Below are 27,574 nucleotides of genomic sequence, written 5' to 3'. Positions count from 1 at the left end.
GAGTATGTGCCATGCTTTTGAAGCCTTCACAAAAACGGAGACATCAATTTTTGTTCAAGCGTGCCAAAGGATGTTGTCTTTCTAGAAATGGAAATGTATTTCGATGCATCCAAATTTATCATTATTTTTAATGTCTTTCATGGATAATAACATATCTATATTTTTTTATAACATGTTTTATCAATCCTATAATATCGTTAACTTGATTAAACCATAAATCCAAGAGATCAACTTAAGAATTTTCGATTAGTCAATTTAAGAACCCAAAATTATTTTTTCATATGGAATTACTTCTTTGGTGTTATTATTCGATTCTTAACTGGGAGTATGTCTAGACTTGATGCGACAAGTTAATTGTTGCTACATGTTTTGTATGTGGTGTTTCATGATGTTCAGGTTGAATATGCAACCATTCTATGAGGATACTAAAAGCATCAATCATACCAAACATGCTATTGAGTTGTCTTCTCATCGATTTTGGTCACCGATTGTTGGTGTTGCATACTCTCATACGAAGCTTAAAGTCCTTTAGGATGCATTGCTCATGGAATTTAGTACTTTTACTATTCCTTTTGGGAGTCTGAATCCCGTTGATTTTCCGTTTGTTGGGCAATTTACGGAAGCAATACACAAAATGGTTTCTACATTATCACCACATCTGAAATTGTACAAGTCTACACTTTTTCTTCCTTATCCAAAACGACCGGTTCCAAATGATATTAAGGTTGAAACACCAAAGGATAATCAAGGTGGAAAAGGTAAATAGATGGCTACTTCACCAATAAAAGTTGTTGATAAAAAGAATTCTATGAAGGATATGTCAAAAAAGTCTAAAGCTCTTGTTTCCATGAAGTCGAAGATAGTAATTTCTACGAAGACATAGTTGGTAGATCCCGAAGAAACTTGCTACTTCAGAATAACCTGATCCTACTTCAGAGACAACTCTTCCAGTTAACACTAAAAAACCACTTGCTATAGAAGAAATTATTTATTTCTATGGTAACTTTTGAACCTCATGTTATTCACACCACTCCATTATTCCACCCACAAGCACATATACTGATGCTTTTACCTTGATGACTTCACACATTGCCAATGCCCAATCTAATACAAATGAGATAGACAATGTTGGTACCTCTGTACACACTTCTATAATGGACACAAGTGTTACACAAATTGGTGTTGATACTGATACATCTTCACCACATTCTCCACTTCTTAAATTTCTACAAACTCAATCTTTCCATTCACTTCTCCTACATTTGAGGAAATTCTTGAGAATCCTCTTTTTGAGAACGTTTTATTTCTCAATCACAGTACGGTAAAATACATATATGATCTTTTAGAAAAATCATTATCTTATGTAACACAGATACCAAAAACTCATATAATAAGCACATAAAACCTTTAGGCAATTAATTACTTGATATATATGTGTAAGTTGAAGGTAACTATGCACTCACATGACTTAGGTGAATGACTGGAGAATTAAGCAGCGCTTCGCCAAACTCCTTGACTTTTCTTCTGATGTGACCTGGTTATGAATGTCTTAAAGTCTTAGCTTAATATTCCTAGCGACTAATGATAATCTAGATTCCTCACTAATCCCAATGTCTACATCAAGATCTATCAAGTAAGGAACAACTAGGTAGGATCATATCAGAGGTAAGGTCCGTTTGGTATACAGAGTATACTGTTTGGAAATCCCACTTTAAACGCCTCACTAAATCCAGCCAATACAGCATCTCTGTAAATAGATCAATCAATATAATGAATTGGAATTACTGATAATTTTAAGTATAGGTTCATCATAATGACTATGACTATAATTAAAAGTTACACTTAAATAAATTAAGTATAGCTTAACTTACACAGCACACTGATGAAAACTGGGAATTAAGCAGATAGAACTCTAACTCAAAAGCTCCTAATCGTCGGCTATCAGACACCGCAGGGCTTCGCCGACTAAAAGCTTAAGGGAGAAAGGGCTTAAAATTGAGAGGAATCGAGAGAGATACATAGGAATGGTGTGGGATTGAATTGAAATCCGAATGCTATTTATAGGAGTATTTCATCTATGCACCGCGCATAGATAAAGTGCACGCCACACATCTGGTCAGAAGAGAGTGATGTGTCACTTTTTGCGTGGTGCCACATGTCGCATTCTGGGTGGAGTGTCAGTGCGGGCGACGCACTTTGTCGTTGCGTGTGGGTGTATGCGAAGAATTTATGTTCCCAAGAAAGTTCATATCTTCTTCATATGAGCTTCGTTTTCGATGAGTTTTATATCCACACGTAGCTATCTTTGATATCTACGACTTTCATTTAGACTCCGTCGGCTAGTTTTTACTTTATTTTTAAAGTTATGTTTTTAACAGGCTTAGACTGTTAAAATCCGTTAAAAATTCATAACTCTCTGATATGATATCCGTTCTCGACTGTCTTTATATCGACAGATGGGTATTGACGAGATCTTCAACTCTCGTTTAGATTGTTTTTCCTAACAATCGACCGATTCCAATTTCAGTTTCTGGGTTGTATACTATTACGCTGAAATATTAGAAAAATCATAACTTCCTCTCACGAAGTCAGATTTGTGTGTTCTTTATATGTATGGAACCCTTGTCACATATAGTATAACTTCGGTTAATATTATTTATCCTAAGTAATTTTCTGTCAAAATATCGTTTTATCGCTTAAAATAATCAAATCGACTAGCCCTAATTTGCGGGTGTTACATCAATGGTGCTAATGAGTGTGTATAGTTACGCCTACACCATCCCACGATCAACGATGGTACCTGAAACATAAACAACTGGGTAAGCACACAACTTAATGAGTTCCCTCAAAATACCGCACACAACAGAGCTTATACAAGTATGCATACTGGGTCCACAGTCATCAAACTGGATTACCCCGGGTATGTTGACCTTCAATGACCTCCTTCTTCACATAACTCACAAGGAAACCCTCAAATGCTTTAAAATCCTCAGAAGATGGCTAGGGTTTCGAGTTAGAGGCTCGGGAGGGTGGAGGCTGATGAGAAGAAGGACCTCAAGGAGTTAGAGTCCTTAAATAGGGCTCAAAACCCCAAAATTAGGGTTTTTACTCTGCACAGTTATGCCCTACGTAACATAGGCTACGCCCTATGTAGCCCACTAAAAACGCGTCCCGCCCTACAGCCACTATGCCGTGCGTACCTAGTGTACGCCCTGCGTAGTGCCAAAACTCCCATTTCCAGCTTAACTTCAAACACCATAACTTTTCATTTCAACTCCATTCTCGGCGTTCTTTATATGAACGGAAAGGTATTGAAGGGCCCCACAATCCTATCTAGTTACTTTTGTCTTAACACATGTCGAAATAAAACCCTAATACATGCAAGAAACCCGACATATAACTTTTCCCTTTCTACCCTTCGGTCCAACACACAAATCAAGGGTTTAGATCTCACAACCAACATTATCAACCTTCAATAAGGTCTAACATTTACTTCCTTAAGGCCCAAAGCCTTTACATTATCAACTTTCAGTCCAAAACCCTAAATTAAGAAATGACCCGAAACCGGGTGTTACAATTCTCCTCCATTTAAATTAGATTTCGTCCTCGAAGTAAGTTCTCGATCCCACTCTCGAAGTAACCCCTTGTGGGTCCTTCAAACATGACTCCTTCAACGCGGGTTGAGATCGCTGGAATGCCAACATCTAAAACCATCGCCAACAATGGCTCCAACCTAGGCTCAATTCAAACCAAGTAGAGACTCCAAAATCTGAATCATCTTTATTGCAACATCTTTCAAACAGTTGACCATCTCTCGATAATTCTGCCAACCCAAAAAAAAATTATGATACCACATGACCTGAAAACCAAGCGATCACATACTAAACCAGATCATGCTCCTACTCAGCTCTAACAAACCTGCTCTATTATCCACTGAAAACACTCGGGCTTACCCTCAATCCGCTAAAGGGATTAGGGTTTCCTCCTTAAACCCTAGCTTTGGCACCAAGCTAAATTAGCTATAAAAATACCCTTAGGCTTAGAATTTCGGCAATGACATTCCTTTAGAAGCTTAGGGCCGAAATTTATCACCTCTCTCCTCTCTGTCTCTTCAAGCTCCTTGGTTGCTAAGGTTTGGGTGTGAACCATTAGAGGCGTGACAGTTGTGGTGCTTGCTTCCAAGAGTCTTTCAAGGAGGAATCCAAGATTGTTACAATGACAATCTTAAAGGTTAGTGTTCTTATCTTATGAATTAGTTTGTTCATAGAAAATTTTTGTAGATTAGCCATTCATAGTATGTTGCTATATGTTAAAGACATAGATCCAATTAGGTTGCATGTGCCCTAATCAATTGAATTGTTTGATTGTTTTTCCGCTTAAGGCATTGTAGTTTTAACCCTAATAACCCATGAAGAACATATACAATCATGCATACTGGGTCCACAGTCATCGAACTGGATTACCCCGGGTATGTTGGCATGTCGCCTCAACCCAACTACTCTTCCCGAGCCTCCGTGCCTACGGCTTACAGTCGGCCCACACATGGTATCTTGGCCTACTGCACATAACAGGACCGCCTCAACTTTAACCACCACCATATGTCGACATATAAACAAACAAGAAATCAAGTAGTAACATAAGCACAAGCAACTATGAATCTACCTGTCAAACAGTTCACTACTGCCTACTAGGCCCCTCATAGCACACTGCTCCACTATCGGCCAACCTCCAAGGAATGCATAACCATATGTAACCAGAGGTGAGATAGCCACCCGAGCAGATGATCCTACTCTAGAGCCACAACCAAACAAGGAACATGCAAGAAAGCCTATATCAAGAGTTCTCTGGCTATCCTACATGACTACCTACAACCACTAGGGCACTCCTCTAGACGATGACCAGCCTACTGGAACTCTAACCAACATACCACTTCTCCTATATCCTAACATACAAGGATATATATATATATATATATATATATATATATATATATATATATATATATATATATGTATATATAACAAATCACTATCACACAACAACATCATATGCACGAGGATACATAACAATAATCTTGTGGGCCGACATTGGTGCCTTCGACCCACAGGTAAAGTGAGGAAAACTCACCTGAATCGGAAAGCTCAAGGATACCACATCACATTCACTTTTTGCACCGATAGCTCCTGCGAACCCACTAACCCAAAGTCAAACTTGCTCAAAAAGTCAACGACCAATGGTCAAAAAAAGTCAAAGTCAACTTCAGTAGGATTACGCCATGCGTAATCAATCTATGCCCTGCGTAGTGGTACACCATGCATACTCGGAGTGTGCCCTACGTAGTGGTACGCCATGCGTATGTTGGATAAGGTGTCTAAGTCCGTAACTATATTTGGTATGACTTGACCCGACCCGGCATGGTCCATTTGGGTTGCAATTCACCTAACAATTTGTATGGATATATTTTTAAGAATAAGATGTTTATTATCCATTAATATATTATTTGTTATAATATATTAATATTATTTAATTAGTGTTGATCAAGATTTGATTTATGGAATTAATTCAATGATCAAATGGAACTAATTAAATATGGACTCTTGCATATATATGGAATGGGCTAAGATTTATTTAGGATGGGCTAAGAGTATATGGAAGTCCATGGATAGTCCATGGAGCTTTTAACCCATGGATCCTAGGTAAATGAAGAGTCATGGGTATTAGAGTGTAACCCTAATCCTCCATACTATATAAAGAGGGCCTTGGTTCTAGAATTGGCATTAGAGTGTGTGAGAAACAAGGGTGGGCCGATTATAGCAAGCATCATATTCTCTCAAGTATTTCCAAGTTGTTTTGGGTGATTTGTGACACCACTTGAGGCATTCACACTATTGGTGCTAGGCTCTAAAAATCCAAGCAATCAACCACAAAAGAAAGCTATGTTATTCTACTTAAAGTTTTGTATTACAAGTACCCCATAACATGCTAGTTAGGTTGTGAACCTTAGAAATCAAATTTGTATGTATTTTAGAGAAAACATAGATCCAAGGTTTCTAGGGTTGCATGTACACCATAGGAGTGTTAGAATGCTCAAAACCCGTCAGTGGTATCAGAGCCTAGGCTTGTTTTCTTGATACTTGATGCAAACTTGTTGAAAAAACTCAGTTTTCTGCATTCTGAAGCATGAACTCGCCGAGTCCATGGGGGGACTCGACGAGTCCATGTGATATTCATCCTACTCGTCGAGTAGGTTCTTGCACTCGACTTGTAGAAGCCCCTGAATGCAGATTTTCGAGTTTTGCTGCTGGAAATGGACTAGAAACATTACCCTAAACTGTTTTGGTGATTTAAAACTTATTTCAGATGGTGTAATGCTTTGCTAATCCATTTACAATGGCTAATATCAAAATTCCATGTTTTATATGTGTTAATATGATTCTTGAAATTTTGATATGAATGTTCATGTTCTTATGAGTTATGGTTAGATCATAGGAATTATTTGCTTAATTGTTTGATGATTGATTCTTGATCTTAATGCCTAATGATGGAGTCCATAACTTGTCTTCAAGTTATGGATAACCAAAAGTCACTTCTTTAAAATTGTCATTAAAGAATAAGAGGTTACATAAAGTGAAGAGTCTTCACTTTAATGGACCATTAAACTCATAAGTTATGAAATGAAAAGTCTTGAATAGTTTCAATACTTGCCCTCAAGTTTGGAATTTGTAAAGTCTCACACAATTAATACTTTAAATTCCAAATTGTACCTTAGAATTTTAAAGTTTAAAATTCAACCCTTATACTTCTATAATATTAAAAGTTTAATTATTATGTATATGTATAAGAATAAGTCAGTCGTACCGTTAGTAGGCCTCATTCACGAAGTCGGTCTATAAGGGGGTATAAGGTTGTTGCCATAAAATGGCATCTTAATGGGTGTCTACTCTCACCCACCGCTTCCTTGACTGGTGGAGGGTCGTTAGCTGAACGGGTAGGATAGGACCTTAATCCTCATTAAAAGTATAATGAAATTATAAAGTAACTAAACCTTTATTAATTCCCAATCTTAGTTACTTTAGGAAAATGTGAAATAGGTGCTAACCCATGAAATTACACTTTGTACCTTACAAAGTCGTTAGTGGAGCGTGTGTGGTTAACCGGCACACTAATAAGGACTAATAAGAGTGGCAAAGGGTAACTTGATTTTATCATAGATCGGTGGAGCGCGTGTGGTTAACCGGCACATCGATTAGGTGATTAAGTTGAGGGTACCAAGTCAATTTTCATGGTTATTCACACCTTGTTTGTGATCCTCGGCATCCCAGTCACAAACTCGAGAGGGCACAATCGAGATTTAAACATGCCATTGAAAGCTCAATGTATCTCAAAAGATCTAGGAGTTTCAAATCCAATTAAAAACTTAATAATCCTTTTCGTTTTTCATGGTGGAAATTGGTAAATCACCATTTACCTACCTTCAACTATTTTATAACTTGGATTACGACATCCCTCTTCCAGTTATAAATAGGTTGTCAGGTCCTAGCCTTAATATTTCATTTGGGTGACTTATTAAGGACTCTTTATCTAATAAAACTTGTCTTTCTTTCTTTCAGATGTCTTCCAACACTGCTACTGGCTCAAACCCTACAGGCTCTTTTTCCCTAATGAACTTGTGTGGGAAAGTCACTTTTGATGGTTTAAATTTCAATGAATGGATTAGGAACATCAGAATGATTACTCGCTATGAGGGAAATGAGTATGTCCTTGACAGAGAACTGAAGGTTGTTGATGAGTCGACTGCTACTCTTGAGGAGGTTGCTGAGTACATTACCCATGAGAAAGATGCCACTAATGTGTCTTGCATCATGTTGGCCACAATGACAGCAGAACTCCAGAAATCCTATGAAGATTTCTACCCTTTTGAGATGCACCAGGATCTGATGGATAGGTACCATCAGAGTGCTCGTCAGGAGAGGTATGAAATCATTTCCCCCATGATAACAGCTAGGATGAAGGAGGGAGAATCCCTCACCGGTCACTTGCAGAAAATGCAAAGGTTCGTGGACCGGTTACTGAAGCTTAATGTGGACTTCCCTGAGGACATGGCGATTGAAATCATTCTCCATTCCTTACCTCCAAGTTATGATCAGTTTCGCATGACTTATCATATGAAAAAGGAGGAAGTCACACTCAACAACCTTCAAGGACTTTTAAGGACCGCTGAAAGTGGCCTAAAAGGTACATCAGCTGTTACTCCTACTCCTACTACTGCCCCTGTTTTGGTAATTGGGCAAGAAAAAAGGAAGAAGAGGAAGACCCCTTCGAAGGGTACCAAGGGAAAGTCCCTTAATGGCTCCTCTTCAAGTGGAACCAAGAAAGGTTCCATTCCTCCTTCTTCAAATCCTAAAGAAGCACAGTGCTTCTACTGCCAGGAAAAGGGGCACTGGAAACGAAGTTGCCCCAAATACTTGCAGGATGTAAGGGATGAGAAAGTTAAACCCACCCATGCAGGTATTTATACTATATTGTCTAATAAATCATTGCATTCTAACTCTTGGGTACTGGATACAGGTTGTGGTATTCACATTTGTACTGATTTGCAGGGCCTAAGAAGAAGTGAAGAAGTGGAGCACGGGAAGATAAACTTAATCATGGGCAATAGGAAAGCATCACATGTGACCAAGATTGGAGTTTATTCTTTATTGCTTAATAATGGGTTAACTTTAGATTTGAATAAATGTTGTTACTCGTCAGAAATGGTGAGAAATATTATTTCCTTTCATAGTTTATACAAGCAAGGATTCACATTTTCATTTGATAATAAAAATGGTGCTATTGATGCTTTTTATAATGATGTGTTTTATTTTAAAGCATTACCTTGTGATGGTGTATATGAAACTGTGTCGATTGTAGACAATTTAGGAAATAATGTATTTCACATTGATTCTTCTATTACTTTGGATAAATCATCCTTGTGGCATTGTCGTCTTGGACATGTCAACAAGAAGCGCATATGCCAACTCCAAAAGGCTGGAGTTTTGGAATCATTTGACCTAAAATCAGATGATAGTTGCGAGTCTTGTTTACTTGGAAAAATGACAAAGTCACCCTTCACTAATTCTTGTGAGAGGGATGAAGGTTTGTTGGACCTCATACACACAGATGTGTGTGGACCCTTCAAAACCGCCACTAGGGATGCTAATCGCTACTATGTGACTTTTACTGATGATTATAGTAGATATGGACATGTCTACTTAATCAAGCATAATTCAGAAACCTTTGAAAAGTTCAAAGAGTTCAAGCAGGAAGTGGAGAATCAACTGGGCAGGAATATCAAGATGCTCCGATCCGATCGGGGAGGAGAGTATCTTAGTATTGAGTTCCTTGACTATCTTAAGGAATGTGGGATTGTCTCACAATTGACACCTCCTAGGACACCACAGCTGAATGGTGTAGCTGAGAGGCGCAATTGAACCTTGTTGGACATGGTTCGTTCCATGATGAGTCGAGCTTCGTTACCAATCTCTTTCTGGGGGTATGTCTTAGAGACTGCCGCCCATATCCTTAATCCAGTCCCCACAAAGAAGGTTCCAAAAACACCTCATGAGATGTGGACCGGAAAAGTTCCCAATCTGGACCACATCAAGATTTGGGGTTGCGAGGCTTTCGTGAGGCGCGAGTCTCACGACAAGCTCGAACCTCGAAGCGAGATATGTATTTTCATCGGCTACCCACATAAATCATTTGGTTACCTCTTCTACAGACCCAGTGAAAATGTGGTCTTTGTGGAAAGGAGATGAGTCTTTCGTGAGAGAGAATTTATAAGCCAAGGAGACAGTGGGAGGCAAATTGACCTTGAAGAGCTTCAAGAGTCAAGCGGTGAAGGAACCTCAAACACTAGCGACCAACCTGAGGAGGAAACTCCTGTTGATCCGATAGATAATCCCATACCTCTGAGGCGTTCCACGAGAGTGAGGAATGCACCTGAGCATTACTATGGTTTCCATATTACTGCGGAAGGTGATACGCTTATCAGTGATAGTACACTGGTAAGGCTAGATGAACCTAACAGCTACACGGAAGCCATGGCAGGCCCTGAGGCTTCTAAATGGAAAGAGGCTATGGACAACGAGATACAATCCATGTATGACAATCAAGCTTGGAACTTGGTTGAAAATGTACCAGGTCGTAAGATAGTTGGGTGCAAATGGATCTTCAAGAAGAAAACCGACATAGATGGTTATGTACACACTTATAAGGCGCGACTGGTTGCAAAGGGTTTTTCTCAAACTCCGGGAGTTGATTATGATGAGACCTTTTCACAAGTGGCAAAGATTAAGTCTATTAGGGTTATGCTAGCCATTGCTGCATTTCATGATTATGAAATATGGCAAATGGATGTCAAAACCGCTTTCCTCAATGGAAAGTTGGCTGAGGATGTTTACATGGCTCAGCCAGAGGGTTTTGTCGATGCAAAGTCCCCTAATAGAGTGTGTAAGCTTGAGAAATCCATTTATGGATTGAAACAAGCACCTCGCAGATGGAATCTTTGCTTCGATGAGAAAGTCAAAGAGTTTGGATTTTCGAGGAGCGAGGATGAGTCATGCGTATATGTTAGGGCTAGTGGGAGTATAGTTAGCTTTTTGGTGTTGTATGTAGATGACATACTACTCATAGAAATTGACATCCTAACTTTGCAGGAGGTTAAGTCCTGGCTTGGGAAGTGTTTCGCTATAAAGGACCTTGGAGAAGATGCCTATATCCTAGGGATAAGGATACTGAGAGACAGGAGTAAAAGACTAATTGGACTTAGTCAGAGTACCTACTTGGATAAAGTGTTGAAGAGGTTGAACATGGAGAATTCCAAGAAAGGAGCGTTACCGATCCAGCACAGTGCCAGACTGAGTAAAACTCAGAGTCCGAGTACAGAAGCTGAGATAGCTGAGATGAGTCGATTACCATATGCTTCCGCTGTTGGCTCGATCATGTATGCTATGACTTGTACTTGTCATGATGTGGCATTTGCTTTGAGCATGGTCAGCAGATATCAGGGAAATCCTGGCAAGGCTCACTGGACTGCGGTAAAGAATATTCTCAAGTACCTACGGAGGACTAAGGACTGGGTTCTTACCCTTGGTGGAAGTGATAACTTGAGAATGGTTGGGTATAGTGATGCTAGTTTTCAGACTGACAGGGATAATTTACGCTCTCAGTCAGGCTGGGTCTTTACCCTAAATGGAGGAGCAATTACTTGGAAAAGTTCCAAGCAAGAGACAGTAGCTGATTCTACTTGTGAATCAGAGTACATAGCAGCAAGTGAAGCGGCAAAGGAGGCAATATGGCTGAAGAACTTCATTGGAGACCTTGGAGTTGTACCAGCTATACAGGAGCCTATGGAGATTTTCTGTGACAGCAATAGTGCGGTTGCCTTAGCCAAGGAACCACGAGATCATGGCAGATCCAGACACATTGACATAAAATATCACTTCATAAGACACAAGATAGAAGAAGGACTCCTCGTGGCAAAGAGGGTATCGTCAGAAGATAATCCTGCAGATCCCCTCACGAAGGGACTGACTAGGGTTAGGCATTTGCAGCATGCAAGGAGCATCGGGCTGAGGGACGATATTAGTTTTAATAATTAGATAGTTTTGAAACTTGTAAAATGTAATTAACATTTGATGATTAAATAAAATTTGTTATTTAATTATGAGTAAAGTGTTACTATCCTATGTTGATCGTTTACTATTGTTTCAATGTTGCATGTTTTGACTTCCAGAATTATTTTATTCAAACTCTCCACAGTCGGTCATACGTTGGAAGTAAGTATTGAATTAAGATTGTCATGAATCTGGCTTGTAAGATTTGTCTAAGGTGCATTAGACATAGCAATTGTTGCTACAACATTCATGAGTGCTCATAAGTTCTGAGTATTGAATTAAACCCACGCTCACTTGTATCACTTCATAGAATTTATCTCGAGTGATCGTGAGACGGTAATATCATATATATCTTCAAACCTAGAGATATGAGTTGTTGACTATCAGTTGGTTGTCCATTGATTGCACGAAAACGCATCAGTAACATGATGTCATAAAACGTGCTTTTGTGCATAATTCAGCTAGTAGTTAGTACAAGCATATGAGTCGAAGTTTATCTGTTCCTTCTAGCAATAGAAGCGATATCTGGGCCCCTCGATGATTTGGTTTTGACTTATGTGTCGGGCCCGGTCAGAACCTAATTGATGTGTTCAATTTAGTTCCATGTCAAACAAATCAGATATCAAGAAACAACTGTTGGACAATAAGTATGACATTGTTCCATGTGTTTGTCTGGCTGATATCTTGAGAACAGAGGATTATATGATCACTTATCTAAAATGGCGCTTCATAGTTCAACAGAGTTTTAAAAGAGCTACGATTGCTGGTTGGTTCCTGAAGTTATACTTGTAGCTATAGTTATCAGACTTATCCAAGTGGGAGACTGTTGGATAAGGTGTCTAAGTCCGTAACTATATTTGGTATGACTTGACCCGACCCGGCATGGTCCATTTGGGTTGCACTTCACCTAACAATTTGTATGGATATATTTTTGAGAATAAGATGTTTATGATCCATTAATATATTATTTGTTATAATATATTAATATTATTTAATTAATGTTGATCAAGATTTGATTTATGGAATTAATTCAATGATCAAATGGAACTAATTAAATATGGACTCTTGCATATATATGGAATGGGCTAAGATTTATTTAGGATGGGCTAAGAGTATATGGAAGTCCATGGATAGTCCATGGAGCTTTTAACCCATGGATCCTAGGTAAATGAAGAGTCATGGGTATTAGGGTGTAACCCTAATCCTCCATACTATATAAAGAGGGCCTTGGCTCTAGAATTGGCACTAGAGTGTGTGAGAAACAAGGGTGGGCCGATTTTAGCAAGCATCATATTCTCTCAAGTATTTCCAAGTTGTTTAGGGTGATTTGTGACACCACTTGAGGCATTCACACTATTGGTGCTAGGCTCTAAAACTCCAAGCAATCAACCACAAAAGAAAGCTATGTTATTCTACTTAAAGTTTTGTATTACAAGTACCCCATAACATGCTAGTTAGGCTGTGAACCTTGGAAATCAAATTTGCATGTATTTTAGAGAAAACATAGATCCAAGGTTTATAGGGTTGCATGTACACCATAGGAGTGTTAGAATGCTCAAAACCCATCGGCGTACTCAGAGTGCGCCCTACGTAGTGGTACGCCATGCGTACTCAGAGTACGCCCTGTGTACCATGCTGTTAAGCCATTTCCATTTTTAGCTCTTAATCCATAAAGACCAACCATCTATTGCTCATATCTGGTCCTAATAAACATGTAGAGTGATAAAGTTCCTAACGTTATGCCTTTTCATGGCTTAAAAGATAACAATATCAAATCCCAAGTCCAAAACACACCCCAATGCCCAAATACTCATGCATGAAAGGATGGGAGTGACCAAGCTCCCATTTTTATCACTCTAAAAGCTCATAATTGCTTGAAAATGCCACTCATGAGGTCTTGAGTAGCTTATACTCATTAGACCCAAGATCAAGGGACAAAAATCTCATAAAACCCATAACAAGCTAGATCTATCTAATGAATCATCAAGGTTCAAGCTTTATACCTCTTGGAGGATGTTGAAGAAGAGTAGAGTGTGGATCTACAAGCCTTGGACTTCCTAATCACACCTTCAATGACCTCCTTCTTCACATAACTCACAAGGAAACCCTCAAATGCTTCAAAATCCTCACAAGATGGCTAAGGTTTTAAGTTAGAGGCTTAAAAGGGTGGATGCTGATGATAAGAAGGACCTCATGAAGGATGGTAAATTTGTCAAGTCAAGGTACAAGGAATAATGAGACCCATAGGGCCATATTTTTAGCCTTGGATCCCCTCCTTGGATTTGTCCTCCATCCCATGTGGGATAGAAGACAAATTTCGAAATTCACCTCTATCCCATGTGGGATGGAGTGATTTTCATCCAACCCTAGTTCCTTAAGGGTTCAGGAATATTCCAGCCAGCCACTATTAATTAATCAATATTGAACCCGTTTAATTAATTAAAACTATTTAATTAATTACTCAACATGTTTTTCCATTTAGCTCCTAATTAATTATTAACCATAATAATTAATAAAATATTTTCTCCTTTATTTATTCTACTTAATTTGGATCACGAGGGCAACCCAAAAAGACCTTGCTACTATGAGAAATATCACCAATAGTTAATGACATTGGACACTCTTTCCAACACATAATTACAAATTTTCCATTGATCAATGTTCATGATTTTATTATTTTGTTATTGATATTTTCAAGAATTAATCAGAAGACCGTTATTTCCATAAATCAGAATACATTCAACATTGGATACCATCATGTGAAAGGATTTATGTAATTCTACTACTGTTAGATTTCCTTGACTGACATAGAATTGACTAAGGCTTTCGGTAAAACGTTTGAATCTCCCTAAACTATATTAAAAGATATAACAAAGTATAAGGATAAGGAGATTGTACTAGATCCTTGGGGAATTATGTATCTTGGAAAGAAGATTGAGGATGTTCAAAAGAGGTTGCACTTTGATGTCGATTATAAGGAGATGTTTCGAACTGCTCATATGCAGAATTTGATGATTAAGATCTTCTCATGCAGACTCAATTACGATAAGGATATGAAAAAGATTCGAGAACACCTTACATGGTGTCTAGAAGTAAGGTAAGCTCTACTAAGTTTTACTCATATTTGTGGATAACTTCGACATTCAAATGACTCTTTACACAGCGGGAGAACATTGAGGTTATTTTTTTATGAAGCATATTGTCATGTCGAAGTTGTGTTGTCCGAAGTTGGAGCTTTTCCGAAGTAATGTTAATACGAAATTAGTTGGCAGTGCTTATTAATCTCTTTCGGTATGGTTTTTATCACACGGCCTATGTTGCTCCTGAGACAGTCTGGCATGCATACCACAAAATGGGTCGTGGTCCAGGTGGCCACGATCGTGGTTAGTACACACCACCCTAGACCCTACTGGTTCTTTGTTGTCGTTGTGATTTGTGGTGGGGAGAACGGATGAACACGCCTAATCAAATTTCTTCTTCTCTCTATCTCTCTCTCTACAATAAAATATGTATATTTTTTTATTTAAAAACAAAAAATAAGAGGGATATAGTGGTAGGTATACCAACCTTTTAATGGTGGTTAGTGGTAATGATGTGGCACCCACCACTACACTGGTTAGTGGTGGGTATAACGGATGGCCTGAATGAATGCACATGTTAGTCTAAGTTGTTTGTTAATATCTATGTCCTCGTGTAACATTATGATTAGATGAGGCTTCATCTTCTCTCTCTCTCTCTATATATATATATATATATATATATATATATATATATATATATATATATATATATATATATATATATATATATAGGGTTAGGTTCATGTGAGACCACTATATTTTGTAAGACGGGGAGACGTAATCCTAGCCACTCATTTTGTAGATAAAAAAACATTTTTAAAATGCAAAATAATTCAAAAATTTTGAATTCTTTCTAAATATTATTTCGTCATTTATATTTTCCAAAAATAAATAAAAAAATAATAAATAATAAATAAATTATCGTTTTTTTGAAATATCTGTGAAATATTCTAGTAGAATATTAGAATATTCTACATATCTGACAAATCTAGTAGAATATTAGAATATTCTAACATTCTAAAAATCACATTAGAATATTTACAATGTAATATTCTATTAGAATATTTCATGTATTTAAAAAAAACGGTAATTTTTTTATTTTTTATTTTTTAGGTAAATAAAATCACGAAAATAATAATTAAAAAAAGTATTTTCGGATTTTCCTTTTATTTTGCATTTTAAAATTATTTTTAGATTGCGTCTCACGGTCTCAAATGAACCTAAACCTATATATATATATATATATATATATATATATATATATATATATATATATATATATATATATATATATATATATATATATATATATATATAGGGTTATGTTATTTTGTTTCTTACATTTATTGTGTGCTAGAATGCACCAATAGGAATTTAGTAAATTAAATATTTATTTAATTAAATAAATATAGACATTAAATGATTTCCATAATTATATGTATATTAAATGATATCCATAATTATAATTCTCTTTTTATGAAAACTAATTAAATCCGTCATTAATGTCAGCAATACCATTCTTTCAGAATGAATTCGCATCTAGGTTTTTATATATGAGTTCGTATTTTGTTTCAGGACTTACTCACTTAAAATACAATAAAGTTGCATGGAATATGAAGAACGAGAGTGTATTCTGCTGGAATACACTCTCATTCTGTTGAAGTACACTCTCATTCTTCTAGATATGAATTAATTCTGAAAGAATATTATTGTTGACATTAATGACGAATTTAATTGGTTTCCATAAAAATGAGTTATTAGTATGGATAGTATTTAATATACATATAATTAATACTAAAATCTTATTGGTGCATTCTAGCACACAATAGATGTGAGAAACATTTGAACCTACCTATATATATATATATATATATATATATATATATATATATATATATATATATATATATATATATATATATGATGAGTGTCTGTAAAAGAGATTAAGGGTTTTTTCACGCTCATAACACTTCTTTTATTTGAGTTATCAATTGTAATATTCTCAAACATCTAATCAAAGAGCTTAATATTGTATTTGCATTATCGTGTTCTTACTTTTCCATTGAATCTGTGAATTATTCTTGAGTGTGATACTCATCCACTATATCATATTGTATGTACGAGTTGTATTTCATAATCCATCTTTGTAAAATAATATAAATCAATCTGAATGCCAATTAAAATTCTTATAATTCGATAGTCAAGAATTGCAAAAAAAAATAACTCAACGGAGTCCTCCTCCCCCACCAATTACGACGACGAATGTCTCCGGGGAGCCAAGCCGGGAAAACCGACCGGTCGCCGGAATATCAATAGAGACGACGCTAATAGCGACGCCCGAGGCTTTTAGCGACGACTGTTGGTGTAATTCAGAAATTAGTTTATGTCACGTGTTATTATTTTTGAATAATTCAAAGCCATGTGGGCTGTTGAGTCCGGGTCTTATGCCAGTAGGATTAGTTGCAGTATTTTTAGCATTCTTTAAGTTTAAATAGCTTGCTTGTGTGTATGAGGGTATCACCTCCTTTTTCAATTCAGTGAATAAAAAGCTTCAAGCTTTAAAGTATCATGCTCTGTTTTTCCTTTGTTACTGTTTCATTGCCATAATCTTGATACATGCTTGTGAATAGCCAACAGTTGGTATCAGAGCTAACCTGGTACATGCCCAAGTATCAACCCCGAAAAGAAGAAATGACAGGCAGCAGCAGCAATGGGAATGGTGACAAAGACGGGCAAATCACACTCCACTATCCGATGTTAACAAGAAGCAACTATAGGGCATGGGCAATAAAGATGCGGGTGTTTATGTTGGCTCAATGTGTTTGGGATGCTGTAGAACCCAGAACACCCAACACCCTTGTTGAAGAAAAGAAGGATAACATGGTCTTGGCTGCCATTTATCAGGGAATACCTGAGGATTTGCTCATGACACTGGCGGAGAAGAAGACTGCCAAAGAAGCCTGGGAAGCTCTCAAAGTTATGTTTGTAGGGGCAGATAGAGTGAAGGTTGCCGGAATTCAAACACTCAAGGTTGAACTCGAAGCCATGAGCATGAAAGAAACGGAGAGTATTGATGACTTCACCAGAAAAGTAATCAACACAGTTAGCACATTACGAACCTTGGGAGACAAGGTAGAAGAATCGCAAGTGGTGAAGAAGTTACTTAGGGCGGTGTCATCCAAATTCCTTCACATTGCCTCGACACTGGAGCAATTTGGAGATTTGGAATCAATGTCTTTTGAAGAGGTGATCGGAAGACTCAAGGCATATGAAGAACGTATGAAGAGTTCAGGTGAAAGTGATGATCGGAAACTCCTGTTAACTCACAAAGAATGGTCCGATAGAAACAAGAAAAAATCAGAAGGTGACTCAAAGCAAAGATCAAATCGAGGTGGATTTGGTGGTTTACGTGGTGGTCGTGGCAGAGGTAGAGGAAGAAACGGAGGAGACCGAGGTGGTCGTGGTGGCAGAAGTGGAACACATCACCAAAAGGAGAGAAATTCCGGAGCATCGAGTAGTCATGATAAGAGTGACATTCATTGCTATAATTGCCAAGAGTATGGGCATTATACATCCGAATGTAAGAACCCACGAAAGGAACGAAGCCACAAGAATAAACTGGTCCAAGAGCATCACGATAATGAGTCTGCCTTGTTGCTTACAACATGTGAAGATGAAAGCTTGGTATTTCTGAATGAAGAAAACCTCAGTCCTCAATTGAGAACCCATGGAAATTTGAAGAAGTCATCTTGCACATGGTACATGGATACAGGTGCTAGTAACCATATGACTGGAGACAAAACCAAATTCAGAAGTTTGAATGAATCAATTCATGGCTTTGTGAAAATTGGGAATGAATCGAAAGTGAGAATTGAAGGAAAGGGCTCTATAGTCTTTAAATTCAAGGATGATGGGCGTCGAAAATTGAATGATGTATACTACATACCTGATTTGTGTAGCAACATCATCAGTCTGGGTCAATTTGCAGAAGGGGGAGATGAGATCAAGATCAAAGACCCATTTTTATGGGTTCATGATTCAATTGGAAAGCTACTCATGAAGGTTAGAAGATCATCAAATAGACTCTACAAAATTGATTTGGAAGAAGATATTGCATGTGTTTTGTCGGAGAAGTTAATGACTCAACTTGGTTATGGCACAAACGACTGGGGCACATAAACTTCAATTCAATAAAACAGATGGTTGATAAGAAGATGATCGAATGAGTGCCACAGATAACAGTTCCCACACAACTCTGTGAAGGTTGTTTAGTGGGAAAACAAACAAGGGATTCATTCCTAGTTCAGACGAACTTCAGGGCAAAGAAAAAGCTTGAATTGATCCATGGTGATTTATGTGGGCCAGTTACTCCTCCAACACCCTCTGGGAACAAATACTTCATGTTGAGGATTGATGATTTCAGTAGAGTAATGTGGGTATACCTGTTGAAGTCAAAAGATGAAGCTCCACAAGTGTTCAAAACTTTTAGAAGCAAAGTAGAGACTGAAACAGGGGAGAAAGTCAAGGTGTTTAGAACCGATCGCAGAGGAGAATTTCTCTCAAATGAATTCACTAAGTACTATGAAGAAACCGGATTGGAAAGACATTACACGTCTCCCTACTCTCCACAGCAAAATGGAGTAGTAGAGAGACGTAATCGGACTATATTGGAGATGGTGAGATGCAATTTGAAGTCAATGTCCATGCCCAATGTATTGTGGGGAGAAGTTGTGACGTACTCTGTTTATGTCTTAAACAGAGCTCAAACTAAAGCCTTGAAGGAGATGACTCCTTATGAAATGTAGACTGGAAGAAAGCCACATATAGCACATCTCAGAGTGCTTAGCTGCGTAGCTCATATGAAGATTGTCAAAGGGCACTTCAAAAAATTGGAAGATAGAAGCATGCCTCCGGTACATCTCGGTATAGAAAAATGGTCAAAAGCTTATAGGCTTCTGGACCCAGACACTGGGAGGTTGTACATAAGTCGAGATGTTGTATTTGAAGAGAATCGGAGTTGGACATGGGAGAAGAGCATAAAGATCAAAGCTATACCGGGTGTAAGTTTAACAGTCGCCGAATTTGATTTAGTTGGAGAAGTCAATGGCGAGGAAGATGAATGGGTACCAGACTCCCCGGATCATGAAAATGGGTCACCATCATCTAATTGGGCCGACAGTGTGCAGTCTAATGTTTCGGGTCAACCACAAACAAGCCCACCGGGTAGTCTGATACCGTCAAATACCCCAAATACCTCACTCGCACAGAACTCTCCCATTACGATTGATTCATCGACTCAGACAGCGACTCCGAGCACCGCCTATAGCTCTACGGGTGGTGGTGCTCCAAAGCGGTTTAGGCTACTTACAGATCTGTACGAAAGCACGGATGAAATTCATGTACCCCCTGAAGACCTTATGCTGATACAAAGTGATGAAGAACCTACATCGTACCTTGAGGCCAGTAGAAAAATGGAGTGGCGAGAAGCTATGGATGCAGAGTTGGCTTCAATCGAAAAAAATAACACCTGGAGGTTGGTTGATCTTCCAAAGAATCGCAAAGCTATCAGATTGAAGTGGGTATTCAAATTGAAGAGGGATCCAAGTGGGAAGATCGTCAAGCACAAAGCCAGGATTGTAGCGAAGGGTTACGCCCAAAGACATGGGATCGATTATGATGAGGTATTCGCCCCAGTGGCCAGAATTGATACAATTCGTCTCATTCTAGCCGTAGCAGGTTCAAAAGGGTGGAAGGTTCACCATCTAGATGTCAAATCGATATTCTTAAATGGAAACCTAGAAGAGGAGGTCTACGTTAGTCAACCTGATGGTTACCAGAAGAAAGGCCAAGCTCACAAGGTGTACAAGTTGTCTAAAGCTCTTTACGGGCTCAAACAAGCCCCTAGGGTTTGGAACGCTTGCCTGGATCGACATCTAAAGAACATCGGTTTCACAAGGTGTGCCCATGATTACTCTGTCTATACCAAGAGGTATGGTGAACACGTCCTGATTGTAGGAGTGTATGTAGATGATTTAATTGTAACAGGAAGCTGCCCTAAAAGTATTCAGATGTTCAAGAAGGAGATGAACACCAAGTTTGAAATGAGTGATCCGGGGTTTCTAACTCATTACTTGGGAATTGAAGTGAACCAAAAGGAAGATGGGATTACACTAAAACAGGAATCCTACGCCAAGAATATGCTTGTTAAAACAGGTATGCAAAACTGTAATCCCACAAAGACCCCCATGGAACACAAGCTCAAGCTCAGGAAAGAAGATGAATCTGAATTGGTGAATCCCACAGAATATCGAAGCATAGTTGGTGGGCTGAGGTATCTAACTCATACCAGGCCAGACATATCCTTTGCTGTGGGAATTGTAAGTCGATTTATGGAGAAGCCAGCTGTGAATCACCTACAGGCAGTGAAGGGTATCTTAAGATACATAAAGGGTACTTTGAATTGTGGATTGAAGTACTCAAAAGGGAAGGAAAATGTCTCACTAAAAGGGTACACAGACAGTAATTTAGCAAATGATATCAATGATCGAAGAAGCACAGGTGGCATGGTGTTCTACATGAATGAAAACTTGATCACATGGGCATCACAGAAGCAGATGTGTGTGGCACTCTCTACCTGTGAAGCAGAATTTATGGCTACCACCATGGCAGCCTGTCAAGGAATCTGGCTCAGGAGATTGCTCAGTGAAATAACCGGACAAAAGGTGCCGCCTGTTGAGCTGAAGGTCGACAACAAATCTTCATTAGATTTAAGGAAGAACCCAATGTTCCATGGAAGAAGTAAGCACATCGATATCCGGTTCCACTTCATCCGAGAATGTGTTGAGAATGGGGACATTTTAGTCACTTATGTCTGTAGCAAGGAACAGAAGGCTGATGTTCTAACCAAGCCATTGGGAAGATTGAAGTTTGAGGAGATGCGAAGTCTCCTTGGTGTAATGAAGGTATGATTTTCTGAATTAGGGAGGAATATGTTGGTGTAATTCAGAAATTAGTTTACGTCACGTGTTATTATTTTTGAATAATTCAAAGCCATGTGGGCTGTTGAGCCCGGGTCTTAAGCCAGTAGGATTAGTTACAGTATTTTTAGCATTCTTTAAGTTTAAATAGCTTGCTTGTGTGTACGTTGAGGGTATCACCTCCTTTTTCAATTCAATGAATAAAAAGCTTCAAGCTTTAAAGTATCATGCTATGTTTTTCCTTTGTTACTGTTTCATTGCCATAATCTTGATACAGGCTTGTGAATAGCCAACAACGACATCTATTAGAGACGACATTAATTGCGACGACAATTGAGTATTACCTAAAGGTATTAGTGACGATTTTAGGCATCAACTGCGACGTTTTTTCTCATCGCTAAAGGTAAGGTTTTTTTGTTGTTTAGAAATCGCTCTGATAACCAAAATGGAAAATACAGATAACCATTAATGTTTAGGATAAATATTAAATATCAACCTTTAAGTTAGTCTTAGTCATTAGTTAGTTTTATTTTAAGATGCTCAAACTTAGTTCAAGAATCGAAGAACATGTCACCCCATGAAGTTTAAAGATGACATCACAAGGACTCATAGGTAGAGTGCTCTTAAATTTGACCAAGAAAAATGGAGTTAGTGCGATGGATCAAAAATTAGATCCTCGACTCTTACCATGATCTATAAAGAGTCTACTTAACTATAACTTAACTCAAACTATGTTTAACCGTAAATCCTAAGCTCCATATAAACATCTTTTACTGTAAAACTCAGTTATAATACATTTTAACAATAACACAAAACCAAACACCCTATTTGGTATCTTTTGGCATATATTGTTTGCAAAAATTGTGAGATCGAGACATCCAAGTGTTCCATAAAAGATTAGGAAGAATTACATATCAACAGATATGACAAACATGAAATGACTAGTTTCAAATGTACATTTGCTATACAAAGTTATATCAAATATGATCTTATCAATAGCTGGAAAATAATGTTTTGTCGATTATTGTTTCAAAACTGATTTGATTGTTGTACGTGTTACATAACTAGAACCATATACGTAAGGTCACTTCAAAAAGTTTCCTTTGTGAGTTAAACCAACTTCTTTGAGCTCTCATTGATGGTATGGTGGTCCAACATTTCATGATCTCCACAAGAGAATGACAATTAAACAATTGGTGATTCACACAATACTCTATATAGTTCTGAGTGGGTTCTGAAACAATTATAACATTTGAATTAATGTATGGCATAAAACTTTTTCACTACAACTAAAAATTACCAAAATATATCGACTAAAAGTTTACAAACCATAGTTGATCTTATAAATTACTGTTGGTTGATAAATAAATAAATTTATTCATAATCATATAAAAAGTAATTGTATTTGATTTAAAATAAGAAGTATCAAATAAAAAACAAAAGTTGTCATAAATATCTACAAGTTAAAAGGTACAATAATTAGGTCGAATTGAAATGCCACATTTCTAATCTTAGGGAGAATCCTAATTTATGTCCCCTAGAAGCCACATGTTGTTTGCACCATGCACCAGTTTCAAATTATATGGTCCCGACCCTTTATATATAATTTAATTAAATGATTATTAATAGACAAAAGGAAAGATGATGTTGGTCTAATTGCTTACTACCTAAACATATTAAAATGAAATCTAAACATGAAATAAGTCGCATATACAAGTAAAGAGTCAAAGGGTTGCAACAAAACCCAAGTCTCCATTTTTTTTTAATGTATTTTAAAGACAAAGAACTAAAAAAATAATCCTATTGACTATTTGTTTTCTAGAATCCATTACAATGAACCCGGTCCCGTTCAACATTACACGGTGATAACCGGCAGGAAGTACCACTACCACTCTACCAGTCATCTTTTGTTAGATAACATCGTAGTCGTATACATGAAGTTCACAAGTTTCCTTGATCACTTTATTATACTCCACGTGCCATGTTATTATTGGAAGCATGATGAAAAATATGTGTGTGTGTTACATATAAAACAAATAAAATTCCTAAAATGGTATTAAGTTGGTGAAGAACATCATCTTTGTACCATTGTGATTTGTGAAGTCAATCGTTTGATTGTTCAACCACCATGCAACAGTCACATAGCGCGTCATGTTCTTTAACCTTTCTTTTACTTTAGTTTTTTTGCCTTCAAATGTAACTACTTATGTGACTAATGAACGAAAGCATCATTGACCGGCCTCCACGTCATTTCCATCCATCATCCCTAACTTCCTCATGGCCATTTTATAGTTACCTTTCAAGGCTTCACCTAAGTTTATGCAATTAACAATACCTCCTATTGATCAAATCAAAATGATTGAAACTTATTTAACGTATATATAACCAATTAAATTTGACGCTTGTATATTATTCGGTGAATCCCAAAAAACATGTCTAAAACAAGAACGACACAAATCTTGATTGGTAAGTATAAGTATGTGACAATCCATAAGAAAGGTTGCATGTTTAAATTTGTTTATCATTTTTTTAACCGATAGGTGAAGGTTGCATGTTTAAATTTGTTTATTATTTTTATAATTGATACATTAGTTTAGAAATAGATTAGATTTATCCTTAAAAAATATATATATTATATATATACTTACATATAATATACCTAAAAAAATCACACCATACACAAAACGTTATACAATAATGCATTAACTGTATCTTTGGTCCCTAATGTGTTCGTATTGATGTTGCCAAATTTACACTTACCTTTACTTTTCTTCTTGGGATGTCCGCAACTCTCTCTCTCTCTCTCTCTCTCTCTCTCTCTCTCTCTCTCTCTCTCTCTCTCTCTCTCTCTCTCTCTCTCTCTCTCTCTCTCTCTCTCTCTCTCTCTCTCTCTCTCTCTCATAGATACACACTTCCCTATAAATACTATCACCCCATGCAACATACCCTATCTCTCTTTCTCTCTAACCTATTTGTCATATGTCTCTATAGATGATAGATCGTTTTATAGATTCCTATGGCAGAACTTGATGACTATGATACTAAACCTAACAACAGTACTACAACAAGAAGGTTAAAGCTCTTTGGGTTCAACGTACAAGAAGAAGACGAAGACATGATAGAATCAACCAAAACACCAACTGTATCCTCCGATGGTCGGAAATACGAGTGTAAGTATTGCTGTCGGGAGTTCGCAAACTCACAGGCTCTCGGTGGCCACCAGAACGCACATAAGAAAGAACGCCAACAGTTGAAGCGTGCTCAAATTCAAGCCAGTCGTAATGCATACATCCGAAACCCGATCATCTCCTCCTTCACTCAACCACCTCACCTCCTGTCACACGGCGGCCATCGGATGATACTACCGTCCACCGGCCTTCCGTCTCCGACGTGGGTCTACATTCCACGCGGCTCTCCCCCCTTCCAAGTGACACACGGATGCGTGTTACCAGGTTCTTCGTTATCTCCGGGTGGCGGGAGAGGACCATATGCCGGCGCCGTCGTAGGGGAGTCGTCGGCGTCAAGTGTCATAAGCTCTAGGCCTCAGCCGAATAACCGAGCTCGTCATGGGGAAGGTGGAGCCGGCTTTGGTGACACATTCGGACTTGACTTGCATCTGCGGCTTTAGCCGAGCCACGGCTTGAGTTTTGACGACTCGAATCTTGTAAATTGAATTTATGATTTTTGTTATATTTTCGAGGATTTTAATTATTATTAGTTGGATAGTTGGAATGAATAAATCGAGATGTAGTAAAATTGTGAAAACTTGTACATGCTTACATTAGTTATATCTCAAGTTGGTACAATGTGGGTTATAATTTCCAACACTAATCATGTTTTCTTTTGATAATAAATCAATCCCTTTTTCTTTATGTTATTTTATCATGCTACAAAATTATTTGTGTAGTTTTTAAATCAAAAGGTACAAATTAATTAAGAACCACTTTGTGGTAAAATGCGGGAAAACGATTATCTGGCTAACCAATTGTCATTTTTGTTTAAATTTAATCACTTTCTTTTACAAGTCTAACCAATAGATTTACCTAAAATATTTAAAAAAGTATCATTGTAACCGGTAATTAGAGGTTATCCCGGTTTCCAACGACTTCTCCCGTTACAAATAAGCTTGTGAAGGTACTTTCACTACTAGAAAATTCCCATTTACCTACAAAAATCACCTACGGAAGAAAATATGTAGGTAATTACTAACGGAATGCCTACGGAATAGCCACTTAAATATTTGCCCTAAATCACCTACAAACTACCTACATATTAGCGACAAAAATAACTTTTGTAGGTAATCTGTTGGTAATCACCTACACATTACCTACGGATCATAATATTTTATTCCGAATTAATACCATGTAGGTATTCCGTAGGCATTTACCTACGGCATAGCGACAGAAAATTGAAAATCCCAATTCCTTAATCGGATTAAAAATGTTGTAGGGATTTTGTAGGTAATTAACCACATATTACCTACAGATGAAAAAAGGTGGGAACTTTTTTATTTTCGTAGGTAATTCGTAGTAAACTTTTTCATTTCCCTCTTTTTTTTCTTATTATTCATAGTAGTAATTTTATATATATATATATATATATATATATATATATATATATATATATATATATATATATATATATATATGGCTAGGTTATTTTGTTTCTTATATTTATCGTGTGCTAGAATGCACCAATAAGAATTTAGTAAATTAAATAGTTATTTAATTAAATAAATATAGATATTAAATAATTTCCATAATTATATGTATATTAGATGATATCCATAATTATAATTCTCTTTTTATGGAAACTAACTAAATCCGTCATTAAATTAGGAGTAGGATAGTTTGTCGTTTCAAAAAAAAAAAATTTAAATCTGTCATTAATATCAGCAATAACATTCTTTCAGAATGAATTCACATCTATGTTTTTATATATGAATTCGTATTTTGTTTTAGGATTCACTCATGTAATGTCCGTGTTTCTAGGCAATGTGATAGTCTAGGTTAACATTTGTAACTCATTTTGAAGAAATGAAAAGGAATTATGTGAATATAATGTGTTTTATGTGTTTTATTCTTAATTACTAGGAGTTAATTAATTAAGAATAAAAATGAGCGTCGAAAATAAATATTAGATAAAGCCGATATCTATTAAGAAAGTTTTAGTGGTCGTGACAAGGATTACAGATATATAAAGAATACCAAAATCCGAGTTATAACGAAGAAGTTATGACCTGTCGAAGTTTCACGACAAAACCGGCACGGTGCCGAATGTCGTAAAACGTGAGTTTTTGATAAACTACTTTTTAGCCTTAGTGATCTAAACGAAAGTCGTAGTGTTCGTTAAACCGAGAGTATGTATAAAAAGAACGCCCAAATCTGACTTCGTATGAGGAAGTTATGATTTTTCGCAGTTTCAGCTTAGCAGTAGACAGCTAAAAACTCGAATTTTAGATCGAGTGATTTTTAGTCGACACGACCTAAACGAGAATCGAAGGTCTCGTCAATAGTAGCACAACGGTAAAAAGACAGACGAAAACGGACGTCGGATGATGAAGTTATGAATTTTTAACGGATATCCTGTCCCTGTCTGTTAAAAATAATAATATAAAAATTAAATCAAAATTAGCCGACGAAGTTTAAACGAAAGTTGTAGAGCGTAATTTTACCTACGCGTGCATATAAAGAATGTCAAAAACGGAGCTCGTATGCGATAGTTATGGATTTTAGAAGTTTTGGCGCGAAAATCGAGAAAAAAATGTCAAAACCGAGGAATCTCGCATACGTGGACTTCGGCCACGTCACCCTCGCTTAAATCGTGCCACGTGTCCGAAATTCTGCTGAGTCATCCGAAC

General features: G+C 37.3%; 1 pseudogene; it reads left to right on the top strand.

Moving 5' to 3' along the window:
* The first annotated feature begins 24,673 nt into the window (after window positions 1–24,673).
* On the top strand, window positions 24,674–25,591 carry LOC145133523 (zinc finger protein GIS3 pseudogene; annotated as a pseudogene).
* The last annotated feature ends 1,983 nt before the right edge of the window (window positions 25,592–27,574 follow it).

This window comes from Lactuca virosa, chromosome 8, assembly GCF_052849685.1.
Source record: "Lactuca virosa cultivar CGN04683 chromosome 8, Lactuca_virosa_CGN04683_v6, whole genome shotgun sequence".
Lineage (NCBI taxonomy): Eukaryota > Viridiplantae > Streptophyta > Magnoliopsida > Asterales > Asteraceae > Lactuca > Lactuca virosa.
Note: the sequence above shows the minus strand (reverse complement) of the source record. Positions and strands in the feature narration are given on the sequence as shown.